Source organism: Heliangelus exortis, chromosome 3, assembly GCF_036169615.1.
Source record: "Heliangelus exortis chromosome 3, bHelExo1.hap1, whole genome shotgun sequence".
Classification (NCBI taxonomy): Eukaryota; Metazoa; Chordata; class Aves; order Apodiformes; family Trochilidae; genus Heliangelus; species Heliangelus exortis.
Genome location: NC_092424.1, coordinates 19,546,086 through 19,568,428, shown reverse-complemented (window position 1 = coordinate 19,568,428; position 22,343 = coordinate 19,546,086). Strand labels below are relative to the sequence as shown.

Sequence of the window (22,343 nt, the reverse complement as noted above, 5' to 3'; positions counted from 1 at the left end):
AGCATTGTTGTAACAATATAGAGGGAAATGGCACAGAGCAGAATGATAATTGCTTACCATGAAGCATGGATTAAAATGCAGTCAATGCCTTTGCTTCCTTACAACTTTTGAATAAAGGCTTCATAATGCCATGAGGTTCATATAGTACAGGAAAAATTGAATTCAATGTTTCCATCTCTTCTCCTAGTACTTTTTAAATTCAAATGAGCTATATTGAGAATGTTAAACCAAAAATCACATGAGTTATATATCTCTATCAGAAGTATTTATCCATCTAGGTGATGCTGGGGGACACACAGAGAAAAATATTTTCATCACCATCATCATTTGTACTGCAAACACTCTGGACACAATGGCTGAACGAAGGGCCTCAGGCACTGTGTAATCACATAAAAAAAAGCTAGTTCTTATTCAACATTTTGTGTTTAAAGTGCATACATCAGACAGCAAGGAGAGGGAAGAGGAACACGAGCCTGCAACTGGAAAGGAGGGAAGAAAAGCTGAGTTCTTGGCTCAGAACGTTGCACCAACAGCAGGAACTGCTCTCCTCAAAATCTCAGCCAACATTTCACCAGAATTCTCTTCAGTAAAAAAGAGAACAGGGAGACAGATAAATTGGCTAACTTTTTATCTTCTTCAGTGAGAGGTTTAACTCAGTTTCAATTTGAAGTTCAGCTGAAGGTTGAGTCTTGTCTTACTTTATCTAAATGAGTTCATCTGTCTCGTATCATGGCCTTACTTTGTTATGCATTTCAGCCTTCTGGTCTTTTTCATGAGAGGCAGTAAATACTGGCTCTTTTCAACAGCTGAAATGTCAGGACGTGATCGTTTTGGATGTGCAAGATGAAATCTGTGTAATGCTGCATTTCTTTCTCAGTGATCTCTGGAATGAAAGTGCAGTCCGTAGAGCTGAAAGTGATGTCCAGGGTCATTGAGTACTGTGCAGTGAGTTCAGCCCAGTTCACAAGCACTCCATATTATAATCTCTTTCACATGCCCACAGACTGCTGGGGGGTTTTTGGATTTGTGTTTTCTTTTGGGTTTGTTTTTTCCTTCAAAGTTTGAGCACTTACTCACAGACAGACACTAAATTTGGAGGCAAGATCTTGCTCCTTGGTGGGGGTGTTGTTGCTGAATTCTGCCACCCACAACAGTGGGTGAGATGAGATCCTGACTCCATGACTATCCCCCATCTCCAGGATAGTGTCCACCTTAACATCTCATTTTCCCCATCTGTCCCCAGGAACAAAAAAACTTAAAATGCTTTCAAATCCGCTGGTAAACAGCTTTGTAAAAGAGCTGCATTCAATCTGAGGCAAGACAGAGCAATCCAGGCAGCTTCAACTTCTGTTATTTGTGAGTACTTCACCATAAATTAAAAATAATCTAGATCCTGTCTTACTTTTTTTATGATCAGCAGTTTAAGTTGAAAAGGTCACTTCTTTCTCTGCTAGCTCAAGTTCTGTGTTTTTAAGTAGTTTCAGGATATATCATGTCATAGAATGTCAGACACTATGTTCCTTCACACTTTTTAAATCACTGCTTCTTTTTCTTAAGTTAGTAAAATTTTGTTAGAAACCCATTCAGGCTTGTTTTTTATTAAAAAAAAAAAAAATGTGGCCTGTGTTTTACAAAGCATTTCCTCATCCAGAGTTTATTGACATCTATCAGATCAAGTTTTAGACAAACAGTTGTGTTTTTTTTTTTTTAATGGGAAAATATCATCCCTTAGATTTGATCTACAGATTCTCTTTTTGGTAAAAACTAAGAAACGATTTTCAGCATCAGATCTTTTTGGAAGACAATCAGGCTTTTTTGAACAGAATAGAATAATGACATAACCTTCATTATAACATCTCAAATGCTACAATATAATACATTTGTTTAAGTCTGGGAGAAGGAAACCAAACCAATTTATTATAGCCTGTTGATTCACACTCACATGCTGTGCAGTTCGTGTGAAGGTCCCATTTACTTTTTCACATGAACTGCCACAGCATGGTTTAAATAGAGATTTCTCTAGCAGTGGTGTTAAGGTTGCTCATTAACATCATTTCTGGAGTCACTGGGCCAAGTATATCCCTAGTGCAATTCCACTGATCTCAGTGGGGTTATCCTTGAGATATATTTGGTCCATTGTTTCTACAGAATCTCTTTGTTCTTTTTTGATCTCTTTAAGAATTTTGTTACTTTGAACATTTCTCACATTGCAAGTCATCACGCTGAAAAATTTTCAACATTTAAAAGTAATTTCTCAGATATTTCTACCTATCTGTATACTGAAATAAGACCTTCTTTCCAATAACATTGCTATCTATGATTTTATTTTATAATCTATACATATAACCTGTTTTACAGGAATATCAATAAACACATGCTGAGTCCCAGGTCAATATTTTCTCACTCTGAAAACTCTGAGCTTGTCTGGAGTTCTGTATCAATACCAAGTTACCAAACTGTTGTCTTCATTAGTTGTTTTCTTTTATTTGTTTGCTGGGTGTGTTAGGGTTTTTTTTTTTTTTGGTTGGTTGGTTGGTTTTGGTTTTTTGTTTGTTTAGTTTGGTTTGGGGGGTTTTTTGTGTGTGTTTGTAATTTCTGTTCGGAAAAAATTATGTAATGCTAAAAAAAAGGATAAAATCAACTAATACATAAAATTTCACACAAGCTAATTTTGTAGTTAATGAGCATTCTGTACCTTATGAATATACAAGTGATTTACATGACTTAAGTTTTTTTGTTCAGGAGAATGAAAGGTCTGGTTAGGGAAGACAGCATTCCAAAATGAAATCCTCCCTGTGATAAATGATTTGGTATATGGAAAACACATGCCATTCTCAAAACACCATCTCGTATTCCTTCTGTGTTTTACTGCAGTTTTGCACAGGCATTTGGTGGCCTTACTAGTTTATATTAATTTTTCCAGCAAATTATGAACTCAGCACACGAGCCTCTGTATTTGCCTTTGCATTCAAAGACTGTCTCTGTCAGATATAACAAAGATAATACATAGAAAACAAATCTTTTTTTCACCAAATCCATCATTAGCAAAGGAAAGTGACTTGCACTGGGACCCCTGGTTCCTGGACCTCATACTTATCATGCTGTCAGATCTTTTTGTTCTCCAAACTCTTAAAATAATTAAGTCCTAATGTGAGTCTGCATTCTGCAGGGAACAGCCTATAGGCTCCAGAGGAATTAAGGCACTGCTGCTTGCAGAAGTAGCATTTGGGTCAGATGACAGCAAACAGGGATGGAAATGCAGGCATGTAGAGCTTAGCTGCCAGCACTACCTTTGCTTTATGCACACACAAATCCATTCAGAAAAGTGCAGCAAGAGAAGTGCACCTGTGAGCTGCGTTATTTACTCACTTACAGGACTGTGATTTTGTGATTTTTTTTTTTTTTCCAAAACTTCCAGTCCCTTTGAGCATGTTGTTAACATTGAAGGCAGAAATGATACTGCATCTAAATAAGGATGTGAAAAACTCTTGTTTAAAGCTACTCAGAAGCAAAGGTTGTATTCAAACTGCACACAGAGGATTGGTTTATGTTTATAGAGGTTTATATGTGAGACAGAATGGAAAAATGTAATGTTTCTAACAACTCTCTCAAAATCCTAAAGACCACTTTCAGATGAATTAGGTGCTGGTAAGTACAGTGACTATGTAGGCAAACATTAGCAGCCAAGCTTCAGTCAGTAACAGCCCTGCATGTTATATTATGTGTTAAGAAAGTGAATGTTAGTTAGAAACCTGGGGTTATCCCTGTGCTCTTTTCAAGAGTGCAGTGTGATCATTTATCTACAAAACACTAGAGCTCAGATAAGGAGCTGAAGGTCTTGTCTGAAAGCTGGTGCCTTCAGGCAACACCTGGTACATCTCTGAAGTGTTTGTACTATTGTTCCGCTCCAACCTCACTATGTTATTCATCTCTTCCTGCTCTGCAGACCACTGAGACCTGTTGAACCATATTTTAACTCTAATCTTTGCACACAAATTGGTCCAGAAACAGGATCAAGTCAGAAAATGAGGCAATAACCTGTAGACTTCATTTCTTGATCAACTTCTTTCATTTCTTTGTATCAGCGTCAGTCCATCAGAGAGTATGTGAAGTTATGAGTCTGTGTCACACAACAGCTGGTCTTGTGCAACACAGCGGAGCCTCCTGGAGAAGAAACAGGAGAACACAGCGTGTGTTTTACACACAGAAATGCTCTGCTGAGCCTACTACTCTCAGGATGCATATCTTGCAAAGTGCAGCAGAGACCCAGGGAGTCGTGGTGACATTTTGTTGTGTTCTGGGTGAGCTGACAGCACCTCTTCTCGCAGCTGAGCCTTAGGGCCACTATGTACTGAACTACCTGAAAGGAGGGGGTAGCCAGGTGGGGGTTGGTCTCTTTTCCCAGGCAACTCTCAGCAAGACAAGAGGGCACGGTCTCAAGTTGTGTCAGGGGAGGTTTAGGTTGGACATTAGAAAGAATTTCTTTACCAAGAGGGTGATCAGACATTGGAATGGGCTGCCCAGGGAAGTGGTGGATTCTCCATCCCTGGAGATATTTAAAAAGAGACTGGATGTGGCACTCAGTGCCATGGTCTGGTAACTGCAGCAGTAGTGGATCAAGGGTTGGACTTGATGATCTCTGAGGTCCCTTCCAACCCAGCCAATTCTATGATTCTATGATTGAAAATTAAGAGCACATGAAACCTTTCACAAATCTTTCATTTGTGTCCTGGAGGAGCGTTTCCACCTGGCAGGAATCCTTGGGTCTATATTGTGCTCCTAAACAACTCCTAGGAGCCCTCCTGAGAGTGCTGCCACTGGGAGCTCTTCGTTGGTGCCACCACTGCAGGGCTTTCACAGAGCTCCTGAGAACCACAGGAACTTCACATCCTCACCATCCTTTGGCATAAGCACAGAAAAGTACCCTGAAAGGCTTTTTACAGTCCAGGATACTAATTCTTGTTGGCGTCTAAGACCTTCATTGCAAGGGCAAAAACTAAATTTTAGCTAGAGGAGAGCTGAAATCATAGAATCATAAAATCACAGAATGGTTTGGGCTGGAAGGGACCTTAAAGATCATTTAGTTCTCACCCCTCTGCACAGGCAGGGACACCTCCCACTAGAGCTGGTTACTCAAAGGTCCATCCAACCTCTGCCCTGAACACTTTCAGAGAGGGAGAAATGCAAACAGTTTTCTCATACTGAGAGCATAAGAAAACCCTGTGTTGTTTTTTTCCCCACTCTTTCTTAGCCAAAGGGTCTGTCCTCAGAGCAGAAAGCATCAGTTATTCCAGTTCTGTGAGAAGAAAAAAAAGGGGGACTTAGGGTCCCAAAGTGCATAGATCTGGATGCTGTTGTAACAAACCAGTTCAGGGCACTGGTACAATCTGGTTTCCAGCTAAGTCAAATGAAATGAAATGAACCCAAACTTCATTGGGTTTTGTGTTTAATTTAATAAAAACCTCTGCATGCAGAACCACGCGTGGCTATACGAGTAATACTGGACCAGCTGTTAAAAGACAATTTCTTGGATGAAGTACTGGAAATTATTTTAGTATTTTCAGTAAGAATAACTAACAGTGATGAGTAACTTCCTGGACAATAAGTGCATCGGGCAATGCACATTGTTCCTCAACCTGATGAACTCTTAGCATGGAACTTCCCTTCTCTGGGGTTGCTGCTCAGCCCTGTTTTTTTGCCTCTTCAGAGCAGGCAGGTCTGTATAATCTAGAGAGTTGAGCAATCAGTACCACCAGGGCAGTGTTTTTAATGAGAAAAACAGTTAAATAAATGAAATGTCATCAAGACATACGACTGTGTTGGAGATGATGCCAGCAGTATAACAGAAAGTTGCTTTAAAATATTACTTGCTGTACGTTTACTTTTAATGCATATGAAATTATAGAAACAAACCACTTTAACTAGCTGAAGGAATGGAGATTCTTTGCACAAGCTGTTTCAAATCCCAGTAGTATTTCAGCCTCTTGGAGTTGTCTCTTGAACTGTCAAAGAAGGATCTGGACAATTTCTCAGTGTCTCTGACTGTTAAATCCTCAAGTGACATGTATATATGCTTAAGGAATGGGTCAGATGAAACAGACTGGTGATTAGAATAGGGCCATGAAACCCTTTGCCCTCAGCTGACTGGGTTTGTTCCAAGATTCAGTGTTCACTTAAACACGGTATGAAAAAAATGATGTAGCCAAATATTCCTGTCAGACGCTTCAGCAATTTTTTTTTAATGATGCTTTCTACTGTGACTGTTACTTCAGTGCATTCAACATACACTTCCAGACCTACTGTACCGTTTCTTCTGAATCACTCAGAAATCTAAAGATCCTTTAACTTAATAAGAGGATGTGATTTTTGGTTTTTTTGTCTGCAGTGAACTTTTCCCGTTCAGAAAGGGTAATTTTTTAATGCAGTGGTGCATATGTTAAGATCTAGTTGGCATTAACTTGGTAGTAACTACACACATAGTGACCCTCTTCTACATCTTGCACCCATCCTTCTCACCTCCCAACCCTTTTAATTTTTCCTGATGTGAATCTTCCATATAATTAGTGGCTCATGTCAGAGTCATTATGTTATTAATGAACCAGAGAAGGTTTTTCAAATTATAGCTATTACTGCATTACTCCCTTCTCTGGAAATCAGCCTTTAAATACTAGCAGTGAGCATGTCTGAAATCAAGCCTCTGCAAAATACTGATCAAGCAGTACCAGACAGTAGCAGCTGGAAGAGTCACTGAAGAAATGGTAAAGAATAAAAAGGGGAGTTAGAGTATCAGGGTCCTTAGACCTGCTTCTTTGGATTTTTGATTGGTTATTTCTTGTTCTGAAGACTGAAAGTAATTGGACTCCTTGGTTCTCACAGTATGAGCACCATTGAAACATTATTTAGTTTGCTTTCTTAGCAAATTTTGAAGCACGTTTTGTAAAGAGGGTAATACAGAAACCAGTGCAGAATCTGTTGGGAGTCATCACTTTCATTCTCAGTCAAAGTTCTTTCTTTCTCAGCTTTGTGGCATCTTAGATGAGTCCCCCAGGGGCATCACAAGGATGATATAACTATTACTGCTTTCACCCAAGAAATTTAGTGCCTTGCTTTGAGTGGGAACTGAAACTTTTGGTAAGCAGAAACTTCCCAGATATCCAAGGACAAGAGCTGAGTTACTCAAGCTGTTTGGCTTTACACAGCTACAAGGAAGACCAGCTTCAGGGAAGGACAATTAAAATTATTGGAAGGACAATTAAAATTATTGTATGACGGGTGATTTATTATTGCATTGTAATTAAATGCAGCATCATAACCTGGAAGCAACACTATAAACTAGATAGTACTGAATGAAAGAGACTGGATTACTATTTTCAGTCTAGATAACTAATGCTCCCCAGGTCTGAGATTCCCCTGAAAAAACAAATGAAGTAACATGGTAATAAATACACATTTCCTTTCTGTTTTTCCAGGAAGTTCAAAATAGCTCTACAGGGACACTTCAGAGTCAGATGTGTGCAACTTCAACATTTTACAAACATCTAAGGTCCTTTTGCTTTGTCTATATCAACAACTGTTAAGGGAGGAGAGTTGTTTAGATTTTTTTGTGGCAAACATATCTTTAGCATACTTAGGATATCTAGTGCTGAATGATTTGGCATATCATGACATCAACACCTAAAGGAACAGTATCAGCCATTGCAACATAACATAGATGCTATTTAAAAAATTTTAAAAGGGTGAAGGATGGATCCATCATTTTGCAAGATCGGTGGGGATAAAAATAGCATGAAAACAAATTTAATCAGCTTTTTAATGTGAATCTATTGAGAGTATACTTGGTTTCTTGATTTTGGAGAAAAAGAAAGGAAAATTTATTGGAGTTTTAATAGAAAAACTCAATTGGAATTCTTTATCTCTGGAAAAAATCTTGCAGAAGATGGTAGTGTGGAGGCTATTTCAGCAATCAGGGAAACCCCAGGAAAGAATGCACAAAGAATGTTAATATATTTTTTACATACTGAATTTGAATCACCTCCAACAATGTGCCTGACTAGCATTGGCAGTGCAAAAAATTATAAACAGCTAAACTTCAATTTTTGTTCCTAAATTTAGATCAGATTAGGTCCTGCAGAAGGTTTCTCACAGCTTCCAGTCCATATCCATAGCTTTCTGTAGCAAAATGTTTTCCATGTCCTGATGTGATTGGCAGAGGGATTAATTTTTAGCTAATTAGGAATTTGATAAAGAATAAGAAAAGCATCAATTAGGTGTGAAGTCCACAGAAGGGGCCAACAAAAAATTCTCAGGACAATGAGAACGGATGAAAATATTAAGACCTGGGTGTCAGACAACAGCCTGTAACTGTATTCCACATGGACTCTAAAGTCACAGTGATCAGGCACCATTGCTAACAACTCTTTAACCTTTTTAGCAGCTATTCTTTGGCAGTATAGCAGAAGCCTAAAACATCAGGAGAAGGGAAGTTTACAAGGAGAAGTACACAGAGAGTTCCCCTTAGCTGTGGGCAGGCATGCCCAAGCCCACCATCCTGGCCAGAGAGGAAAGGGAACTACTCTAAGAATCAGTGCCCTACTGTTTTTAACTAAAAATAGAGAATTTCTGGGAGTCTGATGCTCTCCTAAGACTGAGAGCTCCAGGTTTATAAAGAGGGAAAATAAAACACAACTCTGAGAATTGGCTGCTTTGTAAATATTTTTATTAAAAAGAAAAAAAGATTTGGAAAAATAAAAAAGAATAAAAACCCATTAACTTACACAAAGCAAATGGGCACAAAGGAAGCATGTGAAAAACATGGAAAGATACTATGAGAGAGTCCACTTGCAACTATGAGGGCTCAGAAACCAAAGGAGATTGAAGAAAACATAAAGCAGTATTTTGGATTTTGTACCAGGCATTATATAAAATAAGAGACCTACCTCTAATGCAGAAGTTGAAAAGGTGCATAGAAAGGGATTTCTCTAGTGGTTGAATGGAATAATGAGGAAGGAAAGAACACTGGGTACCAGTTTAGGTGCTCTGGTGGTGCTTCTGGGGAATAATCAGCAAAGATGCTGCTGTGTGACAATACAGAGGTCTTGTATTTTTGTATCAGCCATTTTAATCCTGTGCAGATCTCAAAAATATCAGGGGAAGTACCTTGTAATCTTGTTTCTCTCCCAAAATAATACAGCCAATAAACCAAGCTACTGTGAGTTGTGGATACCAAGGATTTTTGTGTTTGGTTTTGGCTTTGGTTGGTTGGTTTGGGTTGTGTTTTTTTTTGTTTTGTTTGTTTGTTTGTTTATTGGGTGTTTTTTTACATTGTTATGTGGCATCTTCCAGAATGTTGAAAGTGCTACAAGACTAAAAACATTGTCCAGCTGGAAACCCACTCTTCTCAGTCAAAATAGAACAGTTAATTTACTCGGTGGTAGCAGGAATGAGTGTCTGTGAAATTCATGGGCTGGTGACTGGGGCATCTTGCCAGAAGCAAACAGCTTGTGAGGGAAGAACATTAGGAATTATAATGTAAATTCTTCATTGTTGCTTATGGCCTCACTTTTTTGAAGGATGAAGTTGTTAATGTTGAATTTCGTTGCTACCCTGCAGCACTTATTGCCTCTTTCTAGGTATTGGAAGATAGGGTAAATAAAATGTAATGTTTTTGTGTAATGGTTATGTCAGTGACAGATACTGAGGTTGGAGAAGGTGAGTCAACTAAAAAGTTTATTTGTAATAGTGCAGATGATGTTTGCTTTCTCAAGGTCTGAACTACCTGAAAAAGATCCAAGAGTTTAATTTATTAACACCGTTTAATAGCATCAAGTTCCTAATAGTTAAAAACAGACTTTCCAGATAAAGGGGAATGTTGGACAAAGGAAAACAACAAATTTCCTGTCTACTTGGTAAAATTGAAGCAGAAAAGCCATTTTGGGTTGCCTAAACAATTGTAGGAACAGAATAGTCTGGAAAATTTCATTTCATGTCTGACAAAGTTGGGCAAAAAGTTCTTGTGGTCCAAAGTACTAAATCTTCAATTACTGCTTTTTTATATGCCAGAATTACAAATGAAGATTTCTAAACAAAAAATGGTTTCTTCCCCCCTCCCAAAAAATAATAATTAAAAAAAATACATAAGAAAAGGACATAACATTTTTATCTGAGTAATATTTGTTTCTTGCATTGACAGTAACATAAAATGAAGTGATCTCGTGAAATGTTTCAGTTCACTAAGCTTTTCATTTATACTCAGGAAAAAAAATAAACTAAAAATGTTTTTTCTGGATCTACTAAAGAGTAGAGCCTGTCAGATCCAGCAGATCACTTCTTTGTCACACATTTTATTTGAAATATGTGAGGCCTTTTGATTTCATTAGGTTGTGCAATTAATTAATCAAACCTAATCTTGCCCACTGAGTATGCATTTCAGACACATTAATTCCTTTTTCCTCCATAAAAAAATATAACTTCTTTGCTACACTTGCATGGAACTCTTTTCTACAGAACATAAACGTGATTTTTAAGTGGAACTTTGTTTAAAGAATAAGGAAAAACCTCCAAACTTTTGCCAAAGGCATAAGTCTCAAACCTGTAATCCAGTAAATAAAGTAATTTTTCATGGTTGAGATCAAATGAATGATTCCCAGTGGGTTCTCTGAGGATGAGTTGTTTTATTTGAAGCCTTTTTAATTTTAGAATTTCTTGTTCCTAGTAAACTGTGTAAATTACTCTTTCTTGACATTGTTTTTCAAAATATTGTGGTTAAATACAGACCAGCAAGTTCCTTTCTCAGTCCTCCACATCTTTCCTGCTATCTACAAGCAGTAGTTTCTTGAGTGTACAAAACAGAAAGTCTATTGTGATCTTTCCTGAGAAGTCTTGATTAAATAGGCACTGAATATACTGAGAGCAATAAAATAATAAAATAAAATATAAAATAAAATAAATAGAAATAAATCAATAATTCAGCAGTAGCTTAAATCTTAAGCCCCCTACCAGAGGGTAGAAAAATAGTTGGCTTTATAGTAAAATTAGGAACTTCAAATATTTTATAGTTAAAAAAGGGACAGGAAGAAATATGTATAAAAGAGCACTCTTTTGTCATTGTTAAGCTTCATCTGCTTCTGACACCCATGGCATAATATTATATTTCAGGAAAACTTCTGTTTTCACTCTTTCCACTTGCTCCAGTATTCCCATACTGCTGATACTTTGTTTCCAATGATGCAAGAAAGAAGAGGAAAAAAAAAAAAAAAAAAAAAAAAAAAAGAAAAGAAATGAAGGGAGGAAAAAACCAATTACTCACATCTAAAATTATACAGCCAAGGACTTAGCAATTAAAAAAAAAATGCACAGCCTCCGTTGTCCAACATCAACCCTTTACCTTCAGGCTGTAGGGCCATTTATAAGAAGGAAAAGCAAACCTCTTTCCACCCCTCTCAGAATACTGAGAGGAAAATAATTTGACACATGCACTGTAAATTCCTCCCGTCCACCAAACATTACCCAGTCAGTCAATCAGGCTGTGTCTCCTCTTAGGGTCTCATCCCAGCTTTTTCTTTAGGACTTCCATGAGCACTACAAGGAAGGAGTTTCTTTGGATCTTTCTTTGGCTTGGCACACTGGCCTTAACTTGCTTTAGTGTCTCATGACTTATAATGAAATCAGCAAAACCCTGATTGCACTTACAGCCAGCATAGCATAAGTTCATTGTCAGTCTTAAAGAATAAAAAAATAAGTAAAAGTAAGAGTTAATTCCTGTACCTGTTCTGTTCTACAGAAAAATCAATGCTAAAAAAAACCCCCATAAGAATCTGAAATATAAAGATAAGGAAATTATTTGAATTCTGGATTCTACTGCTTAGAGGAGTATTCCCAATTTTCAAAATTTTCCCTGCAATCATAGAAGCTAGGAATTTGCCTTGCTCTTTTAGGGAAAATTGAGAACTTGACCTTTATCTCCTAAAAACACTGTCATGAGACTCAGGTGAAGCACTGCCAGAGTCACATGCATGATAAATAAGCCTTTCTCAGACAAGTGGAAACTCCCAAGATCCCCAGTAGAGGAGAGACACAGAAGTCCGTGTGTGCTGTGGTCTGACAGGGGAATTTGGACACAAGTAGTGTCTCCTGTACTTACACAGGAGTTAATCAAAAGCCTGTTTGGGAATTTGTAGATTAAGAGAACTAATTCATATAATATTCAGGTTAAAAGGAAAGGAATGAATTTGTGAGAGAAGGACAAAAAGAGGAAGCTTTAGATCTGCTCTCAGGGAATGTCACATTCCCAAGCAGATTCCTAAAAGATCTTAAAAATAGGATGTTCACTTTTAGTTTAGTGTTGTACTCAAGGGAACAGAAAGCCCAATAAAACCCAGTGTATCTATCTATGAAGATATTTGGCTTTTGAAAGTCTGTGCTGGAATGGCACACCTGGAACAAGAAAGGAGTTACATGTTTAGATATCTTCCTTGGATGCAGAGGTATTTTAGGATGTAATGCAGCACTTGGAGTGTTTTCCTCCATGGAGGAGGGGCTTGGGGTGTGCATCCTGTGTACCCACAAGTTGCAGTGCAAACATCTGTCCTTCCCAAACAAGACTGACTGGTCTTGAAATAAGGCAGAACCATACCTCAATGGTTATACAAGTGTCATTATTTCATCTGAAAAAGAAAATTAAGTCATTACTCTCTGATGGGGTTCCATAGACAAGGCCATTTTTGATAAATCAGCCTTACTCAAAGGAAGCAGATCTGACAACATTTTACAGACCAGAAATCTTCTGTTGGGAATTTTTTTCTTGGACTGATTTTTGTTTTGGAACATCTCTAAACACTATTTAACTTCAAAAATATCCTTGCCAAGCTCTACCATATGACATGCTCTAAAGACAGAATCTACAAGAGCTGCTTTCGTTCTCTTGTAAAAGTCAGGCACTTTTATTTAGTGGGAGAGCCTTAAAGATGTTTCAGTGGATCTAATGCTAGGAAAAAAGAAAGATTCAAAATGTGAACCATGGTAAATTCTAAATAGGCTTTCTCCATGAACAACTAATACATAAAGCCTTGAGTTCTCACACAGCATTGAGGAATTGCTGTGCTAACAGAAAATAAACTCTGGTTTATAAACTGCACAGAACTGTGAGCTAAATCACAGTGGGTGTCCCCTGAGGGTGTTAAAAAGAAAAAAATGAAGCAGTAACTAATCATAGAACAGAATTAAAACAAGGATCTATTTTTCCATAAAGCCCACAAGGAATTTTTACAGTCTCATCACTTGTGTAGTGTCAAACAGGGCAGCTCTGTTGTAATTAGCAGTCGTTAGCATGTCCTCTTCATAATCCCATCCATGCCTAAAATAAAAAGAGGCCTATGTCAAAAATCTTCCAGATGATGCCTCTGCTGACTCTGCAGATGTTGTTTTGCTCGCTTCTGCGATGCTGGCATCCTCTTAACCTGCTCATAGTGCAGTAAGTAGTACCAAAAATCAACCTTTGTCCAAACTGTGTCCCTTAAGTACAATCTTAACTCCAGAATCTGAGAAGTGAGTGGGAAACACACCAAGCCCCCTTTACCCTGGGAGCTTTTTCTTAAATGAGAACTTGTGCTGTATCCCTCGAGTCTCTTTTTCCTGCGTGGCATGTGTGGGAGCACTCCCTGCCTGGTCAGCAGCCTGCCCAGGTTACAGCAGAGGGATAAATACAGCTGCAGAGCATCCTCTACATTTACTTAAACCAGAGCTATTTACGGAGCTAAGAGAGTTTCTGAAAACAATAAGTCCCGTGGAAAACCTTACTTTTCTGCCATTTGTGAAATATTTCCATAGTTAGTGTACACCAGTCACACATGAGCTCTATCCAGCAGTTAAAAAGGGTGGCGGGTAGGCGGTCGTAAATTGTTTGGTTTTGTGGTATTATAAAATTTTCATGGTGAATCCACAGTGACGATGCTTATATTTTTAGAGAGGTGTCAAAATTGTGTTAGATTACTGTTTTCTACAGCTCATTATTCCTGTCACCTAGGTAGCTTCTAAGGTAAAGCTGTTTTGATCCTAATCCTTCTTGGATACTTCACCATACTTTACTGTTACTCATTCCCTGCCCTTTTAGGGGGGAATATAGTTATTATTCCTAAGAAATTCCAGTGGCCAGTTCCTTAGGTACCTGTAGGCACAGCTCTGTATTTAAAAGTAGAATAAATTCTCAACAGTATTTTTGAGTGCTGTTGAACTTTCAAGTCAGTTGCAGATATGCTGTTGGATATAAGACTCTTTACGAATTCTGAACAACCAGCTCTGCTTGTGAAAAGCAAAAGAAAACAAAGCAAAAAAACCCCAACTTCTGCCAACTTTGACACACAACAGAGATAACAATCATAATTTCTGTGTTTTTGAAGTCATGACATACAGAAAATGAAGTCTTCAGGTACTTAGGCAGTAGAAATTGGGCTATTTCTATGGCAGCTGCTATAGCACCAAATTTAACATCAAAAGAAAAATTTAAAAAGACATTATTTTGTCATAGCAATTGTATTAAGAAACAGTGACAAATTTTGACCATTTCTGTTTTCACTCTCCCATCTGAATTAATGTATTTCCCACTCAATGACAGACTATCCAGTTACCAAAGCTTTAAGCATAAACTGAGCCTTTCTGAAACCAGGACATCTCAGGACCAAAGTAACTTAAATTTAATAATGAATTTCCCTTCAGTAAAATGGGATTTGTTAAAGGAAAACTCCATTCAATAGTGTGCTGATAAAGTAAAAAACATTTTCTTATCCACAGCTAGTCAGATAAGTACAAGATAAATTGCATACTGGCACAATATTTGGATTGCATGGAGTAGGTTTTCTAAACTGCTCTCTTAAAAAGCTTAAGAAGTGAGAAAAGAACTTGGTCTGGAATAACTGATATCACGGATTGCTCTTTAAGTCCAAAGATTGTTTCCAGGGAAGTCTTGAAGTCTTTTTTATTTGCTTTAGTGGAAAGTTTGTGAATAATAAATAATCTTCCTAAACAGTGTCTCCTGTGGATGAATAAAATCTGATACAACATAGAGATAACGAAACTGCCCTATTTATAGTAACATTGGTGTTCCATACAAACTAATTAAAACAAGGATGCCCCCAAATTATTTGGGGACTTGAATATATCTTTTTCATAGCTTCTTTTTAAAGATTCCTGCATGGCATACACCAACCATAATCTTACCTAATAAATTCTGTAGGATGGTTCAAACCCTGTCTAGAGTATTTTATCTTGAGTGCTATAGGATCATCATTAGCTACCAAGTTGTTGGGTTATACAATAAACACCCAGTTCTATATAAATCATTTTTTAAAGTGGATTTTTTGACTTTCAAATTCTATGAGTTTAAACCCTTATTAAACAGCCTCAGTGTCACTGAGTACTTGCAACTCCATCTGAATTAATTGGAGAAATTGGCAAGATTGGCTACTACCAGCATTCCATGTGCCATGCCAAACATACTTGCAGAATGCACCATTTATATAGATCTGGTATTATTGAGTTCACAGTACTTAATCTGATACTACTGTGCTTGCAATGAAAATACAAAATAAAACCATACTTCCAACTGTTTCTTAGTTGGTAATACAATGTTTCTCAAGGTAAAATAATTTTGAATAGTTTAATAATTTTAAATAATTTTAAAACTTTTGAGTGTTTTTTAAACAGTTTTCATGCTAGTGAGGTTTTTGTCTCTGCTGGGTAACCAGCTTCCCTCAAGTGGCAAATGTTAGGCAATTGGAAGAAAGTAAAATGCCTAATGACAAATTCTTAATTTTTTTTCTATTGATTCTCTACTGAAGTTTAAACTTCTCTATTACACGTGTGTACATTTACCCTCTGTACCAGTGTGCTATAGGCACAAAAAAACCCCCAAAACTTAAGATGTCACCCATTGTTCTGGACATTGTTGCAAGGCAAGTCCAAGTTGCACAGGAGGCCTTGATACAGAAGTATTTGAACTATGTAGTTCCACACCTAAAAACAGTTTGGCAGTGACAGCAGAGAGCTGTACTAAAGCTAATTGTGCCACTGGAAAAGCTACAAGATCTTGCTCTGACTTCAGGGGAGGTGTGCTGGAGGGACTCTACCAGAGGGCAGCCCCTGTACTCAGTGCTGGTGAGGCCACAGCTCAAGTACTGTGTCCAGTTCTGGGCCCCTCAGTTTAGGAAGAAGATTGAGGTCCTGGAACAGGTCCAAAGGAGGGCAACTGGGCTAGTGAAGGGACTCGAGCACAGGCCCTATGAAGAGAGGCTGAGGGAGCTGGGGCTGTTCAGCCTGGAGAAGAGGAGGCTCAGAGGAGACCTCATCACTCTCTACAGCTCCCTGAAAGGAGGTTGTAGCCAAGTGGGGGTTGGTCTCTTTTCCCAGGCAACCCTCAGCAAGACAAGAGGGCACAAGAGGTCTCAAGTTGTGCCAGGGGAGGTTTAGGTTGGACATTAGAAAGAATTTCTTTACCAAGAGGGTGATCAGACATTGAATGGGCTGCCCCGGGAAGTGGTGGATTCTCCGTCCCTGGAGATATTTAAAAAGAGACTGGATGTGGCACTCAGTGCCATGGGCTGGTAACTGCAGCGGTAGTGGATCAAGGGTTGGACTTGATGATCTCTGAGGTCCCTTCCAACCCAGCCAATTCTATGATTCTATGATCCTTTAAGAATTATAAATCCTTCTGCTTTGAGAAGTCCACAATCTCCTGGTAACCCATACCTATGGATGATCTTGTTTTATTCCCAGATATATATGTTTATATCCCAGATATAATCCTGGCTGCATTAAAATTTATGGAAATTTTGTGGGTGGAAATCTGGATCAAATGGGACCAATGGAATTTCTTGTCCCTTCATCACTCAGTCCCCTGTCATCACTTCTTCTCACATATAAATTTAATTTAAATTCCACTGACTGAAGCACTATAAAGAAAGAATGTAATCCCACAGAATTTTCACAAGTGTGTAAACAGAAATCTCTGGGGGAAGATGTCAAAATTAGATTTTATGTACTCTTTTTGCATTTTTTAGTATAATTTTACCCTATTTTTTTTAAGGCAGAAATTATTCCCATATTTCTTTAGAATATGAAGTCCCAAATCGTGAGTGTGAATAATCTTTTATCATCTCAGGTTAAGGTGGTTTATCAGCTACTGGATTTGCCACTTCTTCAGTCACCTTTTGAAAGGACAGTTACTGATCCCACATCACATCAGTGGAATTTATGAGAAGGAGCAAAAAAAAGAATAATGCCACATCTTGAAGGAAAGAAGAGGCATTTGTCTGGAAGGCTGCCTTTATTTTTGCAATGGCAGCTGGTTGGAACTGTTGACAGATTGGGAGTGTTGGGAATTGTCCCAGGCCAGATGGATTAGTGATCTGGGTTCAGGTAAAGTGGTCAAAGGTGCTTGATAAATGCCATTTCCCACATAGCTATCACCACTATATAGTAGTGTAGGTGTTATTTTTATAATGTGTAATTGAATTATTTTGGATTAGTCCCACATAGGTCAGAGGTATGTACCTTTATATCATCTTCCTCTCCTTTTGCTGCAGCTATTCCAGTAATTTGAGACATTCCTACTACTATTCCTAATTGAATTAGGATGGACTGAAGGCAAGATATCTGGGGAAGGGTCATAGCTCTTTGAGTCCAGAAATCACTTTCAGTCTTTTTCTGTTTTTTTCCTGTGACCTGAATACATTGATCTGACTCATGGTTATATTGTAAGGAATTTTCCAAGGAACAGAAATTAATCAATCAAACAAGAACTTGGAAGGGAGGGAAACAAGGAGTTTTGTCTGTTTATGTGATTTTGATACTTTCACTTCTTACACTCTTTTTTTGCTGCATTTTATTTATATTATCATTAGTTTTTCCAGAGAACAAGTAAATTTTAATTTGATTTTAAATGGAAATAATAGAAGATGGAAAAAGCTTTCTCTCTCCATGCATGCATAACACGAACTATATCATCCAGTCAGTTGAATACAGCATAGAAATAAAATTAATTGAAGACACATTTTTTTAACATCCTGCTTGAATGGAACCAATACTCCTCAACTATCTCTTGTGATAACTGCTTTTTTTCTACAGCACCCTTCCACTCCCTGATGGTCTGAAGTACATCTCAGAAGAACAGGACAGAGCCTCATCTGGCTCATTAACCTCCACTTGTGCCAAAATCATTGGAAACACTTGACAGGAAACTCTGTCAAGCATTGTCCTTCCCCACACGGGTAACAGATCTTCTTTAGTGAATAGTTTCCCATTAAATCTAAATTTTTAGTGCCATTTTCTAACAATAAAAGTTATTTGTTAAAATCCATTGGAAAAGTGAAGATAAAAGGTGAAGAAGCTTCTGACAGGAGTGCAGTACAATATTTTAAGTTATGATCCAAATCCCTCTCTGGTTCAACACAGTAGGTAGTAGGTTTATTCACAAGTGATTAGTGAAGATTCCCCCCTCCTGAACTCTCAGCTTGCACACAAAGTGGTTTCCCCATAAGCTCGACCTAAGTCCAGCGTGACAGAAAGAAAAATTACAGCAGTCAAAGGTGTAAGGCACAAGACAGAGCAAATAAAAAGGTTGCTATCTATATTTTGTTTGCATCAGGCCACTTGAAAGTCAATCATCTATAACACAGCAGTGTCTGGGAAGAGCTCATGCACCTGCTGTTACACTGAGAACTGTATTTTCACACAGCTGTAATGAACAGCTTAGCAAATGTAATTACATGCCTTAAATGTACTTGATTCTTTCTTTCAGTATGATTTTTTTTTCTCAGCTCAGTTTGAAAATGGTGCAGAAAATCTTCTGTCTGCTGTTCCAAAATTCAATTTCAAACCATGTGTCAGCAGGAAGACTGTAGTTTTCCAGTTTTCAGAAATTCATCCTCCCCTGTTTTTACTACACAGGTGACAAAAGTGCTTAAAACCGCAGCCATTATTGTTCTGGATCAGCAGAGTATATCAAGTGATCTATGATGTAACAATTGGTGTAGCACTGATTCACTTTGGTTCAAAAACTGAAATAAACAGTTGACACATCATATTTCACATGCTAAGTAGTACTTGGCATAAAGTAGTCATATTAATATCTTCTCTGGAAAGTGAGCAGTTTTCAAACTGGTATTTATGACATACTCTACATTAGGCTGAGAATAATTTTGTGACAAGGATATTTAAAGTATTAGTTAGCCTCTCGTTAACTGTTATTAAATGCTATACATAATTAAGCTGAATTAATCTAATTAAACTACCAAATGAAAAGGGTTTCCAGTTGGATGAAGTTTTGCAGGCCCTACTTTGTACATGTCAGTAAACATTAACCTTTTCTTTGTGCAGCTGACTCTTAAAAAGATGCCTCACTAAGAGATCATATCATATACAGTGTGGTCTAACCACAATCCTGACTGCTGAAAGGTCAAGAATTTCCATAATCTTTCAATGTCAGCAGCATCTTAGTGAGATTTTTCTCTGCGTTTCTCAAGCAAAACCATGTTTGGTGAACTCCCTCTTCTTTGGTTCCCTTTTCTGAATCTTAAGTTATTAATTGCATGTACAGTAAATCTGAAGGAGTTCCAGGAAGATATTCTGCACTTCAGACAGGATTTAGCTTTCATACAGAATCCTATTCTCAAAGAGAGCCAAATTCTGTGTTATTCAGTGGGAATATTGTTCAGTTAAGACCAACAGAATTCTCCAGTTTGTGTGTACACATATCTATATAATATATACATGCATCTATATGTATGCACACCTACAAATGTATAGGTATATACCCTACATTTGGAAAGTCTGCAAGAAGTCCATTTTAAAGAACTGTTTAGAAATTTAAATAACGGCCACCAAAATTTCCCATAAACACAGCTTTTATTGATTTTTATGGTTAAAACCTCAGACCTCTTTTTAGGTCAAACAATGCTCGTGTTTCTCTTTGGAAAAGGCACATCAATGAGTTCAGGAGCATTATGAAGCACAGTTCTCAATGGCCCAACATTAATAGCTTGCCTAATTGCATTAAAGGGTAAACTTTGTCTAATCAGAGGTTTCAGGAATTTATGTATTTCAAACAAAAAAATTTACAGGTGAGGAAATATAATAGGTGGGCCATGCTTGCCACTGAGCTGGGTCCCAGAAATATGGGAGTGTCTTGCTGGTTTTTTGGTCTAAGTCAGGTCATCTTGCTCTTCTCTGCCTCAGTTTCCTAATCCATTTTTTATCTTCCTTGTTTACTTAGGTTGTCTTCCTTTCAGGGTAAAGATTATATTTAATTATTTGTTTGAACAGTACACAGCACTTATATCCCAGTGAATACCTATGAACATTCCAATAACTAGGCTCAAAAATCCTTGCACCATTGTTTCCTCTGCCTCTCATTTTAACCTTGAGCGTTGCATCATGTTTGGTGTTGGCAGACTCAAATGGGAGTGTTCTTGCATTTCCTTAATAAATAGTCCAAGAAAATTGCCTTCCAATTACACAATAGCTACAAGGTAATGATCAGCTTGGCAACCAGGCACATGGGTTCAAAAGTCCTTAACAGGAATCAAGTGCTAATTAAAAAAAAAAAAAAACCAAAAAAACAAACAAAAAAGCCCCAAAGCAATGAGTGCTTTTAGACTTGAGAAAGTACAGATGAAGATTCATTGGAACCACGTTTCTCAGGGCTACTACAATCAGAAAAAGACAATGCATAGTTTGCCATCCTCTCATGTGGGTGCTTAATAGTAATAATGATAATAGCCTTTATGGCTCCACCTGTTTTAACAATTGTACCATGTGCATTCATATTAAAGAGTTGTGTCTGGCATCCCTGCTTTTTTTTTTTCTTCTTCTTCTTTTTTTCCACTTTCTAACCAAATGTCTGAACCTTTAGATAGAATCATATTTCTTCTTGGCTATACTCCTTCTGGCCCATTGCTAACATTTCTGGCTGCACTTCAAGAGAAAGGTTGGAGAGCAAGTTAGCCAGAATACCTCATGGCCTGAGCACTTCATTAATGTGAAAGATATGGGTTCAAGCATTCTCCTCTTGAAAAAAGCAAAAAAACCCCTCCTAATTGCTGGATGAACTAGTGTATTATTATGCAAAAGGATGGATACTGAAGCATCCAAGCACTTGTATGTTATAACATCTAACTTCATAGAAGATTAAGGCTCTCTGCCTGAATTTGGACTAGAACAGAGCACTAGGCAGGATATAGCTCAGGGCTGACACTCCAGAGCAGACACTTTCCATCATGCTGGGAGCTTCCAGGCTAAGTACAAAGATTATGTATATATATATTTATATGTGTATTTCACACACACACATATATATATATTTCACACACACACACACACATATATATATTTCACACACACATATATATATATTTCACATATATATCAGACTATGTTCATCTTGTCAGTGTGTAAAAAAAAAAAAATAATCACAGGTGGCCTATGATACGGTCATTATTTCAGAGAATATAATAGTGTGGGGCTTTTTGTTGTAACTTTTGTTGAAGTAATGGATCTTGAGAAAAAGCAGAGGCTTGAAGAAGTTAAATGCTAAAAGAACATGACTTTCTGATGACTGATTTTCTTTACAGGTCATCTTCAATTATTTGAAAAGTATTTTGCCTCTACAAAGTCTAAGTGTATCACTGTATGACCAACATAGTTTCACTCCTTCTACAGGCAAATAAACCAGTTCAAAGCATTTGTACAGATACAGTCAACTTCCCTAGAATTATTTCCAATCTATGGTCATGATCAGTAGAGGATTAAACATCTTTCATGATGAGATAGATACAACACAATACCAAGGCCACAGGTCTGCTACAGAGCAATGGTTTAGTCTGGGAGCAGCATATCAAATTGTCATGATACTATCACTATATTTAAATAGAGCACATGTTCAACTGAGCCAGGGCCCTTAGCTGTGAAGATGAGAGGTACCACAGATACTTTTGCATTTGCAACATCTATTTTAGCTATGTTCCTGTGGTCTTAATGTTCTGAAGCCATAACAGAAATAAGACTGCTGGCAAGATCCACTGGAAATGTGAGAAGGTTCTCCAAAGGCTTACTATTTATTTACACACCTAAACATAAATTATACCCCCATGTACCACTTTTACCCACAGGCTAACACACATAGTTTTACAGTAAGGTCATGCTTGTCCTCATGTTTTAGAAACATAATCTGTCTTTTAAGGTCTGTAATTCATTTTGTTCCAGCTGTGGATTTATAAATCCCTCCACTTTCGAAGAATTCAGAAGCTTCTTAAGATTTGTTTTCCTTTGGATGGAGCAAGTATTAAGTCTGACCTATA

The 22,343-nt window shown here is 37.6% G+C and overlaps 1 long non-coding RNA gene across 1 annotated transcript in view; it reads left to right on the top strand.

The window, feature by feature from the left end:
• Nucleotides 1-268: 268 nt before the first annotated feature.
• LOC139794228 (uncharacterized) overlaps nucleotides 269-22,343 on the top strand; it is a 36,424-nt gene continuing 14,349 nt past the window's right edge. Inside the window, exons 1-2 of the long non-coding RNA XR_011725038.1 lie at nucleotides 269-1,356; nucleotides 18,115-18,257. This is a non-coding gene — a long non-coding RNA (uncharacterized lncRNA). The remainder of the gene's footprint in view (nucleotides 1,357-18,114; nucleotides 18,258-22,343) is intronic.